Source organism: Saccopteryx bilineata, chromosome 12, assembly GCF_036850765.1.
Source record: "Saccopteryx bilineata isolate mSacBil1 chromosome 12, mSacBil1_pri_phased_curated, whole genome shotgun sequence".
NCBI lineage: Eukaryota > Metazoa > Chordata > Mammalia > Chiroptera > Emballonuridae > Saccopteryx > Saccopteryx bilineata.
The window spans coordinates 15,868,899-15,889,269 of record NC_089501.1 but is presented as its reverse complement, the minus strand read 5'-3'; positions in this window follow the sequence as shown (position 1 = coordinate 15,889,269).

Genomic DNA, 20,371 nt, shown 5'->3' with positions numbered 1-20,371 from the left:
ACCCCATCAAGTTTACCACAACGTTGACCAACAAAACTATGTGTTAATAAATAGGTGTTATTTTAAGCACTAAGTCGGTAGTACTCAGGTATGCAGCAGTAGCACAGGAATATAGTAGGTGACAATGGTAAGGATGAGGAGGTGACATGAGCCAGTGATATGAGTCTCACAGAGTAGAACATCAAGATACTGTATTTAGTAGTATTACAGGTCATTCTAGTATGACATCAATGATGAAACCCTTTTGCTAGAGGTTATATGTTTTATATGCATGTGTCACAGATCCTCACAGTTACAATCAAGATACATTTAAAAATGAACATTAATGCTAGATAGTAAGATGTAAAAATGTATTTTACCTTATCACTTTTTTTTTTGTATTTTTCTGAAGTAAGAATGGGGGAGGCAGAGAGACAGACTCCTGCATGCGCCCGACTGAGATCCACCTGGAAAACCCACTAGGGGGTGATGCTCTGCCCATCTGGGGTGTTGCTCCATTGCAACCGGAGTCATTCTAACACTTGAGGTGGAAGCCATAGAGTCATCCTCAGAGCCCCGGCCAATTTTGCTCCAATGGAGCCTTGGCTGTGGGAGAGGAAGAGAGATAGAGAGAAAGGAGAGGGGAAAGGGTGGAGAAGCAGATGGGCACTTCTCCTGTGTGCCCTGGCTGGGAATTAAACCTAGGACAACCACATGCTGGGCCAGTGCTCTACCACTGAGCCAGCTGGCCAGGGCTGCCTCGTCACAAAGTTTTAATTGTCACCTATTAATTTTCAAGAAATAAAATTAGTTGTATCAAAAGGTTGTTTCTTGGTATATTTACACTAGTATTAATTCATTTTATTTTAAATATAAGTTGTGATGAGTAGCTAGATATGATATATAGATTCATAAAATTAATGAACTTATCAGTTCTTCCTTCTCATCAAGGAGATTTCTCTGTTTCATGAACTAAATGTTGGGAAGACAATTTTAAGGTATCATTTGATCTTGTTTCTATAATGAGTCTAAATTAATTTAGGAAAATATCACCTTATAAATTGATACATCAATTATAAATTTTAATGTAAAGTTATGATAAGTTGTGTACAAGATCATGATTTGTAATTTTTAGTGAAAACAGAGAGGTATTACTTATTGTTGTTGTGGTATAAGGAAGCAACTAATGCAATGAACAAAATTTTTATATCAATTTAATGTTTTCAATGAAGCAAATAAAACCATTATCTCAATGATTTACAATTTATAGGACTTTTCGATCTCTACACTTAGGTAATATCAAGGTGCCCTTATAAATAGCCTGACACATCTGAGTAATAAATAGTCATTTCTGGATTTATTTGTAATGTACTTATTAAGGAAATTTTGCACTGAATTGCCTGTTTTGAAATTCAATTAGAATTTTGTTATTTTCTGGCTATGAGGTTTAATCCTTCTAAAAAATGCATACTTTAGTTTTCTTTTATAGTCATAGATAAAAAGGCATCTCATGGCACTCTGTCAACTTGAATACTTGGAAATGCTAAGCGATTGTAAATGAAGATATGACTAACGTACAAGGAGAAATGAGGATGTGGATATCTTAAAAATGAAGAGAAATTTAGAGCTAGAACAATAACATAGATAAGGGAACATGAATAAGGAAACAAAGAAGGTCAAAAAGGGACTAAGTAAAAAAAAAAAAGGAAGAAAGAAAGAAAAAAGACCTGAAGAAAATATAACAAAATATTACTACCCTTTGTTCAATAAAGCAAATAAGAGAAACAAAATAAAGATCCAGAGGACAAGTGGATTAAAAAGCTTTGGTGCATATATACTATGGAATACTACTCAGCCATAAGAAATGATGACATCGGATCATTTACAATAACATGGATGGACCTTGATAACATTATACAGAGTGAAATAAGTAAGAATGTGATGGCAACAGGTGTGGGGAGGTGGGGGGAGGAGGGATGGGGCGAGGAAGGAGAGGGGGGGTGGGGGAGGGGAGGGGCACAAAGAAAACCAGATAGAAGGTGACAGAAGACAATTTGACTTTGGGGGAGGGGTATACAGTACAATCAAATGTCAAAATAATCTGGAGATATTTTCTCTCAACATATGTACCCTGATTTATCAATGTCACTGCATTAAATTTAATAAATAAAAATAAAAATAAAAAAAATAAAGATCCAAAGAGGTTTTGTAAAAATGCTATTTTCAGGTGAAATTATTGTCTTGTCTATCCTGAGTAATAAACAAAGCAACTAGAACTAGCAAGTACATTTAGCTAAGTCATAACATACAAGTTCAAAATTTAAAATTCAGTTGTATTTCTACACAGTGGCAGGAAACAACTGGATAGTGAAATTTAAAAAACAATTTTATTTACAATAGTATCAGAAACAACATTTACACTGACAACAAAAGAATGTTTAAATACTAGAGATCTAAATAAAACAGAATATAACACGATATTAGATTGGAAGAATTCATATTATTAAGATGTCAATTCTACCTACATTAATTTATAGATTCAATATAAGCCAAATCATAATCCCAACAGACTCTTATAGACTCTTGCAAGCCAATTCTAAATTTACCTGGAAATAAAGTGTTCCTTAATAGCAAAATAATCTTGAAAAAAGAAAAACAAAACTGGAAGACTTAGACTAGGTAACCTCTACTGCATATCTATCCCCAAAACTCGAAAACATTGGTACGTAAAGACATATACACCCCATGTTCATCACAACATTATTCACGGTGTTGTTTCCAAGACATGGAAACAACCAAAGTATCCCTCAATAGAAGATTGGATAAAAAATGTAGTACATATATACAATGGAATACTACTCAGCCATAAGAAATGTTGACATAGTGTAATTTACAGAAAATAACATGGATGGACCTTGAGAACACTATACCAAGTGAAATAAGTAAATCAGAGAAAGCTAAGAACTATATGATTTCATACATACGTGGAATATAAAACTGAGACTCATGAAATTAGATAAAAGTGAAGTAGTTACCAGGGGGAGGAGGACACGGGGATGTGAGGACATGGGAGGGGGTGGGGGAAGAATGTAAAGAGGGACAAATATAAAGTGACAGAAAACTATTTGACTTCCGGTGATAGATATACAACATAATCAACAGTTCAAATGCTATAGAAATGTTTACCTGAAACCTATGTACTCGTATTGATCAAAGTCGCCTGTTGGGCAAATGAGTTTGCAAAATCTGTGTTTTTTTAGTTTGCTCACTTTTAGTGTTAATAAATGGTGCTAGGCAGCACCTGGTATATGTCTGTGAAATTGCAAATTACCTTCCTGCTTGGGAAGGGTCATTGTCTTGCTAATGATTGCTGGAGGAAAGGTTTTCACTCCAGAAAGTTTTGAAAAGAGCAGAGAAGAAGAAGAAGGGAGAAAGAAGCCAGTTTTGCAGGGAGAGCAGAGAGAATGCAAAGTGTGGAGAAAGAAGCCATGTCTGGAAAGTGAGAGCAGAGAGAATGCAGAGTATGAAGAAGAAGCGAGTTTGTGCAGAGAGGACAAGGTGTGCAGATGGGGAAGCAGAGGTGAGGGCCTTGGCAAGCTCTGCTGAAACTGATGGGGCCTTTGATTGGAGGAGAAATCAGAGAAGATTCTCCTGGTCGTGGAACCAGAGAATGTTTGAGTGGCTTTGGAGGCCCTGTGTGTTTGCTCGTCAGCTGGTGCGAGACTTTAATAAAGGAATGGCCCACCATTTTTTGGCCCCACTGTTTCTTAACAGTCTGCCCAAATCCAATGAGAACCTGCATGTGAATGGCCATGATGGCCACAACTACTGGCCCTACGTCGCCCTATTAAATTTAATTTGCTAAGTAAAATTTTAAAAAAGACTTAACCAAAACCTACAGTAATCAAGACAGTATAGGATTAGCATGAGGAGAGACAACTAGATCAATGTCACAGAATTAAGAATTTCTAATAGACTACAATTAAGGCAGTCAGTTGATTTTCAACAAAGACACTAAGGCATCACTAATTTGAAAAGAAAATCTCAATAGCCCTGGCCAGGTGGTACAGTGGACAGAGCAGTGTGCTGTTGTGTTGAGGTCACAGGTTCAATTCCCAGTCAGGGCACATACGAGAAGCAACAAATGAGTGCACAACTAAGGGGAATGAGTTGATGCTTCTCTCTCTCTCTCTCTCTCTCTCTCTCTCTCTCTCTCTTCATTCCTCTAATCCCCTCCCCCCTTCTCTCTCACAAATGAATGGGGAAAATGTTTTAATTTCAATAAATGGTTCTATGGTAACTAGATATTCGTGAGAGAGAAAACAAAAGAACTCTGATATCTCTGAAACTATACACAAAAATTAACTCAAGATGAATTACAGGCCTAAAAGTTGAAACTAAAGCTTTACTCTTTTAAAAGAAAACACTGGAGAGTACCTTTATAAATTGGGATAGGCAAAAAATGAAAAGAGAAGTCACAGACTGGGAAAAAAGTACTTTCAGTGCATATCTGACAAGGGACTTGTACCCAGAACATAAAGAACTCCTACAACTCAGGAAGAAAAAGACAACCAAACAAACAGAAGACAGGGAAAAAAAGGAACAAAAGACTTGAATAGAAAAATGAGACGACATCCATGTGTCTAATAAACACATGAAAAAGTGTTCAACACCTATAGCCATCAGGAAAATGAAAAATAAAACTGCTAAAATGACTAAAACAAGAGATTGACAATACCTAATGTCAAGGAGGATGTGAACCAACTAGAACTCCTGCATATTGCTGGTGGGAGTGTCAATGCTAGTCATTTTGGAAAGTAGTTTGGCATTTTCACATACACCTACCCTCTGACTCAGCAATCCCACTCCTAAATAATTACCTCTCCAAAAAGAGAGAGAGAGAGAGATGAAAACATATTCCAGAAGAAATCTATACAAGAATTTTCACAGTAGCCTTAACTGGAAACAACCTAAATGTCACACATCAACAGGGAGAATAAACAAATGCAATGAAATCCTATTCATCAATGAAAAGAAACGAATTATTGTAATATGTAACAACACCACGACTTTAGAAAACATTATGCTGAGTGAAAGAAGCAAGACACAAAGGAATGTGTACCTGTGACTTAATTTACATAAAGTACAAAAACAGGCAAAACTAATCTGTGGTGACTGAATATCAGACAGATCATTAGAAAGGTGGTGTTTTGCATGGTGGATGGATGGAAAAGTGGCTTGAGGGAACTTTTCAGACTCCTGGGTCTGTCGTATATCCTGTTTAGAGTGGTTGTTAAACAGGTATGTGTAATTGCCAAAATCTCTGACACTGTATACTGAAGACCTATGCATATACTGCATATAAATTATACCTCAACACTCTGCCGTGCCAACAAAACGTCTGTAAGAAAATACAGCATGTCACCCTTTGTTAATGTTGATTGTTGGATAATGGCAAAGAACTATTCTTTACATTTTCTTGTATTTACAAAAACCTCTAAAATATTTTAAATTTAATGTGCTTAAAACCATTTCTAAAGCAAATAAATACTTCCTGGTCTTAGAAAGCTTGCCAAATAATGCAAAATCAGAAAAGTAAGTAAATGCTTGCAATTCACAAGGATCATTATGACAGCAAAGACGTTGTTTCTTGTGTGTCTGAAGTACCAGTGCGTCTGGGATACAAGAGATTGGATCTGGAGATAGTCCCAAGGGCCCAATGAGCTTGCTTTGGGATGTGACTACAGTGTGCAATGACACCTGTGCCTTTGTCTTTGGCCATCAAAATTTATAGGAAGCAAATAATAATATTTTTCAATGTATTTCTTTTAACATATGTGACATTTACATGTTTCCAGTGTACACTCCCTTTCAGTAACTCAGACACAAGTGAACTCAGCACCTGGCTACAAAAATAACTAGTACAAATAAGTAAGGACCAGATGGCACCTACTGAATATAGCACTGTTGGAAAGCCACATCACAGTTCTCACAGGCAACGAGTTTGCTTTTCATTCAGCTTGTCCTGGGCTCCAAAACCGCTCTGCTCTGAACTCTAAGGTCACACAGTGAATGTTTTTCACTCCAAACTAAGTGTCAACAACTGGGTTCCAGCTAATGAGGGAAAGGAATCCCTAAACACCACAATTATGCTTGTGTGTGCTTTAGTTGGCTATATATCCCAGCCTTCATTCAATCACAGATGGAAGTGTTCTGTCGAACTAAATGCCAACTTTACTTCTGTTCCTCTGGGTGTTTCAAATACTGTTTATGGTTGAAACTTACACCATCAGGGAACTCAGGACTTGAGAAACATTACTTTGGTGACTTTTGAAATCACCTTTCATGTACTGCACATAATCGGGTTAGGTTGCTTTTAGAGATGGTATTAGGGACACTGCCACAATTTCACAAGGTTCCACGTACGATGATTTACAGGAGATTCTGCTCTAAGGTTCCAGTGTTTGGGAGCTGTGCCACCACTGAACAGTGTTATGATGACACATGAATCCTTCAATAAACTGTGATCTCCTCTTTGCTTTAGCTGCTAAAAAAACTCAGGATTAAATTTGCAACCCACTTCTGCAATTTTCTATAAATTTATTGAATGATTTATTTTTATCTATTCATTTTATCATGATATATTACTGTATTCATTTCTGTTAGCTCCCTGAAATCCTTTCTAGAGAAAAGAAGATTATAAATAATTACATTTATAAATTCATCAGCCATATGGCTATTTTTATTTACTTTTATGCATAGCTACTTCCAAAAAGAATTTGAAGTGTCTCCATTATGTATTTCTAAAAATAAATTGAAACTTAGATTGTATTTACCTCAGTTTCATTTTGCTTCATGGAGATATGACGTACAGACCATTTGAATGAATACTTATGAAGATACCTAGAGAATGAACTGCGGTAAAATAATAAATTATTTAATCCCTAGAAATCATTTAAGAAATAAATTGGGGTTTTTTCCCTTAGGATAATTCAGGACAGAAATAAGAGACAGGTCTGCAAATATCTCTATAAATGGATAAACGGCATGGGCACCAGACAAGCCACTTTCCAATCACTTGACAGAGAGTAAACCCCCCACACGTTAGCCACGACCCGGGGGATACAGGAAGAACATCCAGATTGATAGGTTAGATTTCTACCATCCCAGAAAAATGGTAGAAATTTCTACCATTCCATTTCTACCATTGAAATGGAAAATACATTTTTAGTAAAATAAAGTACTATGTCCTGCACACCTTAATTTGTATACATATTGAAGCTAATATGAAGCAGGATGATTTGTTTTTTTCTATATATAATGCATATGCCTATCTGTATGAATTATATGTGTACATTTCTCTCAGCAAAACTGGCAGGAAATATAAAACCAGTGGGTTTTTAAAACCTATCATTTTACAAAAAAAAATTTCCTATACATTTTTATGAGATTAAAACTGTCATTATTTTTGTTTGCTTTAATCAAAAAGGTAAAGTGATTCATTTTATGTAATAGTTATTTTTAAATAAATATTAGGAATATCAATTGAAACATTTAAAGCAATTGATATGATGTATTTCTCCAAGCAGGAAAATCTTTTACTGTGACTTCAATGAATTTTTTAGAGTATTTTCTTTTGTTTTCAGGTAAAAAGTTACACCCTAAAATGGTTAAATGGTATTGAAGTTGATACACTGGATCTATAATAATGAAATAATCAAAATATTCTACACACTATTTGACCTTGAACATTAAGATATATTGACTAATATATGGCATGGTTTTACCTTAATGGGTCTTTTCTTCTTTGCCCATTTTTTTACTGTTACCCCTTCTATAAATATGACCCACTTCTGAAACTCACACATGGATTAGATAAATACAATGACGGCAGTTGTATCTAAAATTGCTTCTGTCACTCCTGAAATAATGAACGTGATAAATTATTCAAAACAACAAGCAGGAAGTGATGGTTGTGTGTGTGCTTCTCAAGACCCAGAAACACAGTCACCACAAGCAGACTATAATCTAAACCCAGAAGCAAATCTTCACCTATCCAAGTTCATGGCCTTGTCTATATGCTTCCTGCAGCTTGGTTTGGATTTCTGTCATAGGACTTTTCCATCTTAATTTATAGTATACTTCTCTATTTGTATAAGCATCTCCTAACTTGGACTATAAACACCTTGAGGACAGTAACAGTGTCATGTCATCTTTGTATCTCCCTCAGTATCCAATATAACTTTGTGCAGAACTGTGCTATAACAAGCATGCTCTGACTTAAAACAGTTTTCAATATGACCTAAAGGGGAAGTCTATTTACCCAAGGTCTCATTTACAGTAATTCATTTAGCTAAACACCAACAGTTCAGCCAAGAGTTGGCACTGTACAGGCGGTGTGAAAAACTATCTCTCGGTGTTTTTTTCTCCACTGCGTGTCATGCATCTTAAATGACTGCAGTGCCAAGGCTCTGATGGACCGTCCTTGCCATTAGCCTATGGCCATCTGTCTTGCCAGGCTGTGAATGGCAGCTGGTCAAGGGATCCAGGCGTGGGGCCAAAACCAGGAAACCAGGATACAGACAAAACATGAGGGTCACAACAGTAATGGGGTTGGTCAAAAGTCATTAAACAAATAAAAGTCAAAAAGACACTGACAGCAGAGGCCAGAGAATGATAAAAGGCCCAACAATGAGCAAACAGGAAATCAGCAAAAGTTGAAGCTTAACACAACGTGGAGGGTCCTTATGCCCAAAGGAGGTTACATACACAGATGGAGAGAGAAGCTGACAGGATTAAGAAAAGGTGCTTGTCATATAACTTAAATAACAGTCCTATGACCAAACCTACTAGTGCACTTTGAGCTAAACAAGTTTTACATAAATCTTGTATTATCTTACAAAAAGCACAATTATGTTGCATTATGTTATTGCCTGATAAAACAATAATTTATTAAATTTCAACATTTTAAATAGACCACACTTCTTGCAAATTTTTTTAGATTTTCTTGTTTTGTTAACCTATCAGGAGCTTCAAAAAAACTTCAGCCATACTTAACTTAAATGGTACTGAAAAGAGCCCATTCTATAGATTGCTTTTATCATATTGACAAATATCCAAGCAAACAAGAACTCAGTAAGCTCTTTCCTCAGCAAGACCACATCTCACCTCCTTACTCTGCTTTTTAAGGCCTTCCGTAGCCTGACTCCAACTTACTGCTCTAACTTTTTCTTCAATGGAAGCAGCCCAAGTGTTCATCAGTAGATGAGTGGATAAAAGAGCTGCGGTGCATTTACACAATGGAATACTACTGAGCTATAAAGATGAAATCTTACCTTTTGCAACAGCATGGCTGGACCTGGAAAGCATTGTGCTAAGTGAAATAAACCAGTCAGAGAAAGACAAATACCATATGATTTCACTTATATGTGGAATCTAATGAACAAAATAAACTAACAAAATAGAAAAAAAAAACCACATATTTTTCCAACCTTAACTCATACTATTTGTAAAGAATAAACCTGGGCCCTGGCCAGTTGGCTCAGTGGATGACTCAGAGTGTGGATGTTCTGGCTTTGACTCCCAGTCAGGGCAAACAGGAGAAATGGCCATCAAGCAGCTTCTCCAATCCCCTTCTCCTCCCTCTCTCTGTCTCTTAACCTCTGAAAGCCATGGCTCAATTGGTTTGAGTGCATCAGCCCTGGGTGCTAAGCATGGTTCTGTGGAGCCTCCTCCTCTGGTGCTAAAAATAGCTCAGTTGCAATGATGGGCCCAGATGATCAGAGCATTGGCCCCAGATAGGGGTTCCTGAGTGGATCCCAGTCAGGGTACTTGCAGGAGTCTGTCTCTCTATCTCCACTCCTCCCACTTGGAAAAAGAAAGAAAAAAAAGAATTAAGCTATTCCTCCCAGCTTCCCTTCCCCCATAGCAGAAATAAAGAAGCCAGGAGTTCCATGAGCTCAGAGTAAGTCTGAGCCATTCCCAGCAACCCCCACCATTGGCAGGAATAAGAAGGGGTCCTAGGGCCTGACCAGGTGGCAGCACAGTGGATAGAGCATTGGGCTGGGATGCTGAGAACCCAAGTTAGAAACCCCAAGGTCGCCACCTCGAGCGCAGGCTCATTCAACTTGCATGTGGGATCATAGACATGACCATGGTCACTGGCTTGAGCCCAAAGGTCACTGGCTTAAAGCCCAAGGTTTTTGGCTTGAGCAAGGGGTCACTCACTCTGCTGGAGCCCCCCAGTCAAGGCACTTATGAGCAAGCAATCAATGAACAACTAAGATGCCACAATGAAGAATTGATGCTTCTCATCTCTCTCCATTCCAGCCTATCTGTCCCTGTCTGTACCTCTCCTCTTTCTCTCTCTCACTAAAAAAATAATAATAATAAGGGAAACTTCATCCATGCATGTTCCTGACAAGACCTCAACCCTTTCCTGACACACTCACAGCCTTGCCACCACCATATCCTTGGACACTTTTAAGAATTGTGTTACCTTGCCCTGTATCTCTGTGCACATATGTCAGAAAAAAATGGTGCAGACGTCCAGGTCTAGACTCCTCCCCGGAATCATGATGCTCATCATGCTGTCCCTCCCTTTTCCTAATTTTTCTCTATTTTATCTGACATGAGTAGAGGAGGGATAAGTGGTGATGGACAAAGACCTGACTTGGGGGGATGAACACACATATGGTGTACAAAGATGTGCTATAGAACTGGGCAGCTGAAACATTATGGTTTTGTTAACCAATGTCACCCCAATAAACTCAATATATATATTCTTATGTGGCTGTTCCTCCACTGGAACACAACCTCTATGAAGACAGGAATGTTTATCTGTCTGGTTTTTTGCAGTATTCTCTCTGGGAAGAAAAAGGCCTGGGACAAAACAGGCACAGAAAAAAATAGTTCTCTAATGAATGAGTGAAAAATATATGTTTGAACAGTCTTCTCTACATGCTGGATACAAGCAAAATTATACTGTTCCATCACTCCATTCAAATAGTTCCTGATGCAGAAGCTGGAAACCCTCCCTGTTCCTGTCTCCTTCCGCAGATCTACCTGTCAAGATCCATCTACACCCCCTACTCTTCTAAAAGCTTTCTCAGTCTGATCCTGCTGAATAATATGCCATTGTATGTACAGACAACGTTTTATTTTTGCATTCATCTGTGCATGAACAGTTGGGTTGCTTCCACCTTTTGGCTATTATGAAGGATGGTGCTGTTAATGTGCCTATACAAATATCTCTTTGAGATCCTGCTTTCAGTGGTTTTGGGTATATACTCAGAAGTGAAATTGCTGAAACATGTTGTGTGAAGGTATTTTTTTATATGTCATTCAAATTTAAATCAGTAAAGTTGGAGTAAAGCAAATTACCTTCCATATGTGGATAAACCTCATCCAATCAGATAAAGGTCTTAAAAGAAAAAATTCAAGTCCCCTGAGAGAAAAGAAATCCTTCCATTAGACTACCCTCAGACTTGAAGACAACATCAGTTCTTCTTTGGATCTCTAGCCTATAGGCTTGTCCTGTAGATTTCAGACTTGCTACCCTCAGAGTCAGGGGAGGCAGTTCCTTAAAATAAATGTCTCTGCATAGATTAGAGAGAGAGAGAGAGAGAGAGAGATCTGTGTGTGAGGCACTATCACAGATGCTAGAAGTAGGAAGTAAGACACCTGGAGTAAGAATCACAATGTGGTTCAATATATTCTTCTCACCTCCATGGGACTACAGAAGAAGGTGTGTTTAAATGTCCTATGATGGTCAATAAAAGCTTCGCTATGGCCTGACCAGATGGTGGCACAGTGGATAGAGTGTAGACTCAGGATGCTGAGGACCCAGGTTCGAAATCCCAAGGTCACCAGCTTGAGCACAGGTTCATATGACTTGGGCACAGCTTGCCAACTTGAGCACAGGGTCACGGGCTTGAGCATGGAATCATGGACATGACCCCATGATTGCCGCTTGAACCCAAGGTCACTGCTTGAAGCCCAAGGTTGCTGGCTTGAACCCAAGGTCACTGGCTTGAGCAAGGGGTCCCTGGCTCATGATCAAAACACATATGAGAAGCAATCAATGAACAACTAAAGTGATGCAACTATAAGTTGATGCTTCTCATCTCTCTCCCTTCTTGTCTGCCCATCTCTCTGTCTCTGTCTCTCACTAAAAAATAAAAATAAATAAAAAGCTTTATTGCCTGACCAAGTGGTAGCACAGTGGATAGAGCATCAGTCTGGGATGCAGAGGACCCAGGTTCAAAACCCCAAATTCACCAGTTTGAGCATGGGCTAATCTGGCTTGAGCACGGAGGATCACTGGCTTGAGCGTGGGATCATAGACATGACCCCATGGTTGCTGGCTTGAGCCCAAAGGTCACTGGCTTGAAGCCCAAGGTCACTGGCTTGAGCAAGGTGTAACTCGCTCTGCTGTAGCTCCCCATCCCTGGTCAAAGCACATATGAGAAAGCAATCAATGAACAACTAAGGTACCACAAGGAAGAATTGATGCTTCTCATCTCTCTCCCTTCCTGTCTGTCTGTCCCTCTCTCTGAGTCTGTCTCTGTCTCTGTCCAAAAACAAACAAACAGAAAAACAAACAAACAAAAAACAAATGCTTCATTGTGTCAGGAGATAGTGTATGAATGAAGTCTTTATAAAGGGCAATCATCAAGTGGTCCAGGTAGCCCACATGGTTAAGAAAAGGAAGAACATCCAAGCAGAATATATGATATATATGTATGCAAAAATACAGAAACATAAAAAAACAGGCCACTTTGTGTCAGTACACCATACACAACTACTTCCTTGCTGAAACCTAATAAAACTAACAATACTTGTTGGTGATAAGGAAGTTCTGTGTCAGAACTATATTACTAGATAGCTAATGTCATTAATTAATTATTGCTCTTTGTTTAGTTTTTATTGTAGAAAGAATAGGACTTCTGCCATTTTATTTATTTTTTTATTTTATTGATTTTAGCCAGAGAGGAAGGAGGGGGGGGAGATCGAGCTATTCTTGTATGTGCCCTGACTAGGGACCAAACCAGCAACCTCTGCACTTCCAAACAATGCTCCAACCAATTGAGCTATTTGGCCAGGACAAAATTTCTGCAGTTGTATTAATTCTGAATAAATGCAGTTCAATTTTTCTCCCTTTCCCAAGTAAGTACTGTGTTTCCTAAGCAGAAGAAAACCCCTCTCCACTATCGCTGTGTTGGATAAACTCTACACAGGGCACAAATGGTAAAAGTTCAGACTCCACAATCCCTAATGGAATGTACTTTGCAACCTCAGGGTACATCTTATTTGACCAACATGCTAGACCTATTTTTCAGATATTATAGACTTCTGCAGTAAGTAGGAGGAAGAAATTCTCTTTCAGTTCTCCATGTAATCAAAACAAAGACTCTATACAGGGTAAATTTTTTTCTTACTAAACACTGTTTAAAATGTATTATTATACCAGAGAACACATTTTTTTCCTATATTCCAACCACAGCTGAAAAAGTAAAAGTTTCCCACTGTACACAGCTTTAGAATATTCAAAGTATTTCTACATATTGTTCATTTGAACCTCAAAACAACCTTGGAGAATCTTCAAACTTAAAACAACCTTGGAATATTATCCCTATTTTTGCAAAGGAAATCAAAGCTGAAAGTAAAGCTTACCCAAACTCACACACTGAAACACGCTACTCAGAAGTCCATAGAAGCCATCATCTAGTCTAAGAAGCCTTCTGAAACGTCTCGTTCAAAACTCAACTAACTGTCCTTTCTTTGGGTTTCCATTGCCCTGTGCCTGCCCCTACCAAAGCTCTCATTTTACCAGTGCTTCTCAAACTTCAGTGTGCATGCAGACCACCTGAGGATCTTGTTTAATGTCAATTACGATTCCATTGATTTGGAAGTGGGGCCGGAGATTCTGTGTTTCTAACAGGATCCTGAGTGATGCTGATACTTCCGGTCTAAGGCATTCCAACAGGATCCTGAGTGATGCTGATACTCCTGGTCTAAGGCATTCCAACAGGATCCTGAGTGATGCTGATACTCCTGGTCTAAGGCATTCCAACAGGATCCTGAGTGATGCTGATACTTCCAGTGTCGTTGCAGCCTGTTTTTTTGTGGTTGTTGTTTCTTAATTCTCCTGCACTGTACTGTAACTCCAATAAGGCTATGGACTAGGCATATTTAAACATAGCATTTTCAGCACAAGATTTGACAGCCTATAAAAGTCTAAGTAAATATGAAAAATGAATAAGTAAAATCCATATTTGCTAGCCTAGAGTCGTTTCCACTGTCACGTTGTCTTTCAAAATCATGGGCCAGGGCCTACTGTTCCCTTTTAACTACCACATTAGTTAAGAGAAATTCCAGCTTTCTCAAGAAAACTCATCTCTCAGTGGCTAAACACATTAACGAGTTTTTTTCCTTGCTCACCTAAGTACACGGGTGTTTCCACTGTGGGTAGGGCAAAGGCAGGGAGTGCTCTGCTCCAGTCAGTCATTCAGAATCCAAACTGACAGTGGCTGTGCCGACTGCAGTATGAAACTTTCAAGGTCACTTTCAGAATCAATATCTAACTGGCATATGAAGCCTAAAAATAACCCATCACTTCTGCCACTGTTACAGGAGAAACTGAAATGTAGCCTTTGGTTGGGTAGTCAGTCTCTACTAATAACATACAAGAGAAGACCGCAGGGATCTTAGGTGGACACAGCCTTCCCTACTTCTGTATGAGCCCCAGGACTACCCACTGTCCTTTAATGACATGCCACCCTTTCCCAGATTCTATGGCAAACCCACAATTTTCCCTTTTCCTGAATTCTCCCATCTTTCAAGGCACATCTCAAAGATGTTGATGGGGTTATTTCAGATCTCCAAATCAAAGGTTACTTTTTTTTTTAGTCTTTCTAATCCTTTGTATTTTTCTAATTATCTTGAACACATTCTATCTTGCATTTTAGCTACAGGTACATTTAGAAGTTCCCAAAGAGCAGGAACTATACCTGAATCATCTTGGTAGCCCTCTCAGGATCTAGTGAAACATCTTACATATAGCAGTAATTCAGTCAATAGTGCCATCTGTACATTGAACTGAAAACACATATAATAAAGAGAAAATGCTCATCTAGCAATGACCTTGCTCTATGTTTTTCAATAGAGGAGATGGCTATAACTCCAAAAGTGAAAGAAACTGGAACTACCAGTGCTCAAGAGCTACCAATATAGCTAGAGCCATGGCATAAAATGAAATACTTCTGGTTCATATACTCCCACTGAGCAACAGTGCATTTTATACACTCCTTCTTTAATGGTTCAGGCATACAGTTCTTAACATCACACGGAGACTCATAACCTTCAGAATACAGCATGAATCAGCCGGCTGCACTGCAAAGAGAATATAAAATGCCATCAGGAATGTCCTAACGGAAACGGTAAACTTTTAAAGTACAAACCATTCATCTGTTAGCAGCCTGGCGTTTGGCTGTCTAGAAAGTAAATATGTTAGAAAGATATCTTTAAAGAGATTCCATTACTTGTATAAGTCAGAAATTTTCAATCGTGGATCTGTAGCAGATCCAGGTAAGAGGTGCTATGGCATGTCGACACTGCATAGGGCAATGCCGTGGTCCTACCATGAGGACTTTCTAATCACCAGTCCTTGAATCTGAAATAACTTCCTTAGGCTGAGGCACATTCATCCTCACTGACCAGCTTATGCGGCGCGGATTCACAGAAATACAGTCTATAAAAGGATGTCATTAAAAACATAAATCTGAAAACAAATATGTGCTCCATTACCTTACCTTTCTGTTTTTTTCAAAATCTTGCCTAAGTGGTCTGGTTTGCTTCAGGGTGCTCCAGGGAACCCAGAGTCTAAGCTTAACCGCTCATCCAGAAAAACAGTTTCTGCTTTGGCTCCAGAAAGGCCAGTGGAAACTGAAACTCTGGTTAATGGCCCAGGGCCATATAGCTAAAGGCAGCACAATCTGAAACTGAGAGCAATTCAGGTAACTGTGAGAACTAAGTTGCCAGCAACCCCCCCAAACTGTGAAAAAATAGATAAAAGGCCCAGTTAACCCAGATCCTTAAAAGAAACCATGTCCTACTGATACTTTGATTTTGGACTTCTAGACCCTGAACTGTTGAGTCATTAAATTGCTATTGTTTAAAAAAAAGTTTGAATAGAGCATTTAGTACATATGGAGAAATAGAAGGAACCAAGTCGAGCAATGTAGGTCCGGTTTTCCCAAGCCTGCACATGCTAGAGTAGGGACTTCACACACTTAGTTGACAGGCAATGAGCAGTCCTGAAAGTTGTCGAGCATGTTTTGTCATTACCCAAGCTGATGGCATTATGAAGACGTACTGGGGTTGAGAGATCTAGAGGGACAATAAGACCAAGGAAGTCATGGCCAATTTTTCAAGTAAGAAGCAAACTTAGAGTGAAGGCCTTGATAAGGAAAGGAGGAAAAAGATGTGATAAACATAAGAAGGGCGGCCCTGGCCGGTTGGCTCAGCGGTAGAGCGTCGGCCTAGTGTGCGGAGGACCCGGGTTCGATTCCCTGCCAGGGCACACAGGAGAAGCGCCCATTTGCTTCTCCACCCTTTCGCCGCGCTTTCCTCTCTGTCTCTCTTCCCCTCCCGCAGCCAAGGCTCCATTGGAGCAAGGATGGCCCGGGCGCTGGGGATGGCTCTGTGGCCTCTGCCTCAGGCGCTAGAGTGGCTCTGGTCACAACAAGGCGACGCCCAGGATGGGCAGAGCATCGCCCCCTGGTGGGCAGAGTGTTGCCCCTGGTGGGCGTGCCAGGTGGATCCTGGTCGGGCGCATGCGGGAGTCTGTCTGACTGTCTCTCCCTGTTTCCAATTTCAGAAAAATGGAAAAAAAAAAAAAAAACCCATAAGAAGGGCAATTCAATAGGACTTGTCAACTATATAATTGACTGAGTTCCTAAGTGTTAGAGAAAAATAGGAACTTGTTGGGAAAATAAGTTTGTAGAATTTGTGTTATTTGGTTTTGCTCACTTTTATTAAAATTGGCGCTGCCTACGGGGGGGGGGGGGGGCGGGCGGCAGATTATTTTTATGCTTGAGAAGGGGCTTGGTTATGTTAATGTGTGCTAGAGGAGGGGTTGTCCTGCTGAAAAGTTCTGAAAGGAGGAGACCAGGTTGTTGCAGGGGAGAGAGGCCAAGTGGTTGGAGGGGAGGAGAGAGCCAAAAATGGAGGCATGCAGAGGGGACTGAGTGAGATTATTGGGCCTTTGATTCTAGGAAAAACCAGAGAAAGTCTGTGGCTTTGGGAGCCCTGAACGCAAAGGGAAGTGTTTTCCCACTGTGTGTATTTTCTTGCCCGCCGAGTGCAAGCTAGGATTAAAGCTAATGGCCCACCAGTTCTTGGCTCCATTGTTTCATTACCGTCTGTCTGAATCAAATGGAAACCTGCATGGGCCAGGTGGGTGTAATGGCTGCAGCTACTGGCCCTACAGAACTGAACAGTGATTTCTAGATTTGGGGTTAGAGGCTGAAATGGTGGTTTCAGAAAAAGAAATTGGTCAGAAAAGATTGTTGAAGGGAAGATAATGCTTATGAAAGCCTCCTCCTCCTCTTCCTATCCCCTCTTCCTCCTCCTCCTCCTCCCCCTCCTCTTTTCCTTCCTTCACGTCATTGCCAGCATCAGCATCAGCATCTACAGGTGATGGCACTTAGTCTGTGCTGGGCTGCATTTTACACATATGACTAATACAACACTAAAAGCCAGTTCAGGAAGTACACACTAACAATATCCTCAATTCATAAACAAGGAAATGGAGAGACAGATAGGCAAATGACTTGCCCAAGGTCACATCATTAATAAAAAAGCAGTGGAACCTGAATTACAAACCCAGGCATTCTGACTCCACAGTCCAGCTTGAGATTTTTTTTTACTGAGAGAGAGACATCAAAATGTTCTTGTTGAAAAAAAAAAAACATTTTTTTTAACTGGTGCTTCTCAATAGCATACATGAGGGAAATAAGGGTTAAGAAACAATCTCGTGGCCTGACCTGTGGTGGTGCAGTGGATAAAGCGTCGACCTGGAAATGCTGAGGTCGCCGGTTCAAAACCCTGGGCTTGCCTGGTCAAGGCACATATGGGAGTTGATGCTTCCAGCTCCTCCCCTTTCACTCTCTCTGTCTGTCCTCTCTCCCTCTCTCTCTCCCTCTGTCTCTCCCTCTCTTCTCTAAAATGAATAAATAAAAAAGAAAAAAAAAAGAAACAATCTCGTACTTGCTGGGAGGACCTCTAGCCATAATAGTACACAGAGTATCAGTTCCAAAGCCTCCCCTCTCCTTTCGCAGGTGGCCAGGGTTTCATCTGCTTGTAGCTGGCAATGCTCCATTAACTTTTCAGGGACCGCCTGCTGGAATCTGTCTCCCCAGGCTGTGTGATCCTGATCCTGCCCTTTGTAGGTAATAGGGACATTCTCTCCTTCGCAGAAAGAGTGTTTTACCATTTGCCCTTTTCAGTCTTCTGATCTAATACATCTGGACAATGTATGACACTGCCCAGGCTTCCTTTTTTCTTTAACAAGGCAATTTAAAAATATTTACTCACAGTGTTTTGCATGTGGCAGAGAACCCAGCTCTTGCTGTGATACTGGCTACAGAGGAATTGTTTTCATTTTGCTCAATTACAATCTCCTCCAGTGTCTTGGGGTGATATGTTTATTTGATTTCCTTGTTTCTCTTTTCCTGGTTCCAAAACAATGGAGTTGAACCACTTGAGATCATGAGAAGGGACCACAAAAAAGGAAGGCTGCACCCAAGGAGAAAAGGAAAGAAAAAGGGAGAGGTTGCCTAATGAGAAGCCCCCAGGACCGCCGGCCATCAGCCAAGTGGCTGAGTGAGGCAGCAGCTGGCCCGGGCCTTGCCTCTACACTCCAGGGAATGTGAAATGAGCTGGCAGGACCGGGAGGACACAGGAACAGCATGACACAGCACTCTGGCTCAGTGTGACCATTGTACAGCACTCCAGGCCCATGAAACACGTGGACTTCAATAGCAACTAACTGATGCTTTAGGACTGCCCTCCAAATTTACTATTATACATTTCTTAAACATATAGAAAAGTTGAAAAATTATTACAGTGATTATAAACATTCTTACTGCCTAAACTCGACAATTGTTAATATTTTTTAATATTTTCCTTTATTTGCTTTATCTGTGTATATGCATATATATAAGTGTTATTTATATACATGTATAAATTTGTTTTACCAAATCATTTGAATGTATCTTATCAATATCATAGCATTTTATTTATGATCACTTCAGCTTACCTCTAATATACATCAAAACGTTCTCCTTAAAGAACATACCATTATATGTTAAAAAACAAATAAATATTTTAATGTATTCTAATATCTAGGCAATATTTAAATGTTGGTATTATCCCAAAAAACATATTATCAAATTCTAATCTAAGTTCAACTTTGCATTTGGGTGTTATTTCATTTTATTTTTTAAGTTTCTTTTTATTATAGCATATGCACAGAAAAAGGCAACAAGTCATGTGTCCAACTCAGTTTTCACAAAGTGAACACATATGTGTAACTATCAGTCAGATCAAGAAATAAAGTATTACCAACACTTCAGAATTCTGCCTTGCATGCCCTCCATCAGTACACGTCCCCTACGAGAACCACTACTCTGACATCAATTACCATAGATAATTTTTGCCTGTCTCTGAACTTTACATAAATGGCCTCATACAGTTTATACTTTATTTGTTCTAATGTCTTTTGAGCAACATTATGCCTATGAAGTTCAACTATCTTGTTATATGTAGCAGTAGTGCCTATATTCTCATCACTATATACTTCTACATTTTACTAAAATGCTACAATTTATTTGTTCATTGTTGATTGGCCATTTGTATATCCTCTTATAGTTAAATGCATGCTAAACCTATGCACATTTTTAATTAGGTTTCCAATCGTTTTCTTATTAATTTATGAGTTATTTTTATACTGAGGATATGAACTCTGTTAAATATGTGTGTTCCAAATACATTCTCGCACAGTGGTTTGCCTTTCATTGTTTACTGTGTTTTCTGAAGAGCTATTTATTTTAATGAATTTTAATCCTTCCTTTTTATGACTAGTACTTTTTGTGTTCTTTTAAAGAATACTCTGCCTACTCCAAAACATAAATATGTTCTCCTTCGTTATCTTCTGTGAGCTTTATTGTTTCTTTTTTTTTTTTTTTTTTTTTTTCCTGAAGCTGGAAACAGGGAGAGACAGTCAGACAGACTCCCGCATGCACCCGACCGGGATCCACCCAGCACGCCCACCAGGGGCGACGCTCTGCCCACCAGGGGGCGATGCTCTGCCCACCCTGGGCATTGCCAT